This window comes from Otolemur garnettii, unplaced genomic scaffold, assembly GCF_000181295.1.
Source record: "Otolemur garnettii isolate 467f Iridium unplaced genomic scaffold, OtoGar3 scaffold00218, whole genome shotgun sequence".
Taxonomy (NCBI): domain Eukaryota; kingdom Metazoa; phylum Chordata; class Mammalia; order Primates; family Galagidae; genus Otolemur; species Otolemur garnettii.
In genome coordinates, this window is record NW_003852613.1 from 1943480 (window position 1) to 1944926 (window position 1447).

The window sequence follows — 1447 nt, forward strand, 5'->3', positions numbered from 1 at the left end:
TGCTGTGAGCTGTGATGCCACGGTTCTCTACCCAAGGCGACAGCTTGAGGCTCTGTCTCAAAAAAAAAAAAAAAAATTAATCATTGACTCAGCGCCTGTAGCTCTGTGGCTAGGGGCCAGCCACGTACACTGGAGCTGGCGGGTCTGAATCCAGCCTGGGCCAGCCAAACAACAATGACAACTACAACAAAAAAATAGCTGGGTGTTGTGGTGGGTGCCTGGAGTCCCAGCCACTTGGGAAGCTGAGGCAAGAGAATCACTTAAGCTCAAGAGTTTGAGGTTGCTGTGAACTGTGATGCTATGGCACTCTACCCAGTGTGACAGCTTGAGACTTTGGTCTCAAAAAAAAAAAAAAACAAAAACAAAAAACTGTAATATACTACAATAACAGAATTAAGGACAAGAAAATCACATCCACTGGTGCAGAAAAAACATTTGAAAAAATGCAACACCCTTTCACGATAAAACGACAAACCAGGAAGAGAAGATAACTCTCAACATGATGAAAACTATATATGAAAAGCCCACAGCTAACAGACTGGATGGTAAGACTGGCAATAGACAGGGCTATCTGCTTTCAGCTCTCTCATTCGACATAGTAGTGAAGTTTTTCTCCAATTAGGCAAGAAAAAGGAAGGTGTGAGTCAGCTACAGTGGCTCACACCCATCTCCCAGCACTCCAGGAGGCTGAGTTGGGAGGATCACTTGAGTTAGGAGATCAAAACTGGTCTTGGCGAGAACAAGACCCCATTTCTACAAAAAACAGAAAAATCTGCCAGGTGTGGTGGTAGGCACCTGTAGTCCCAGCTACTCAGGAGGCTGAGGTGGGAAGATCACTAGAATTTGAGGCTGCAGTGAGCTACGTTGATGCCACTATACTCTAGCCAGGGGCAATGGAGTGAGACTCAGTCTCTGAAAAAGAAAAACAAATACAAAGGCATCCACATTAGAACTAAAGGAGTAAAATTATCTCTATTCACAGACGACATAATCTTATATATAGAAAATTCTAGGGCAGCACCTGTGGCTCAGTTAGTAGGGTGCCAGCCCAATATACCAAGGGTGGCAGGTTCAAACCTGGCCTCGGCCAAACTGCAACAAAAAAATAGCCGGGTGCTGTGGCAGGCGCCTGTGGTTCCAGCTACTTGGGAGGCTGAGGCAAGAGAATCGCCTAAGTCCAGGAGTTGGAGGTTGCTGTGAGTTGTGATGCCACAGCACTCTACCGAAGGCAATAAAGTGAGACTCTGTCTCTAAAAAAAAAAACAAAAAAGGCAATTCTAAAGATTCCTCACACATTAAAAAAGAAAAAAGGCTTGGCGCCCATAGCTCAACCGGCTAAGGCACCAGCCACATACACCTAAGGTGGTGGGTTCGAATCCCCAGCCCGGACCCAACAAAACAACAATGACAGCTGCAACCAAAAAATAGCTAGGCGTTGTGGCGGGCG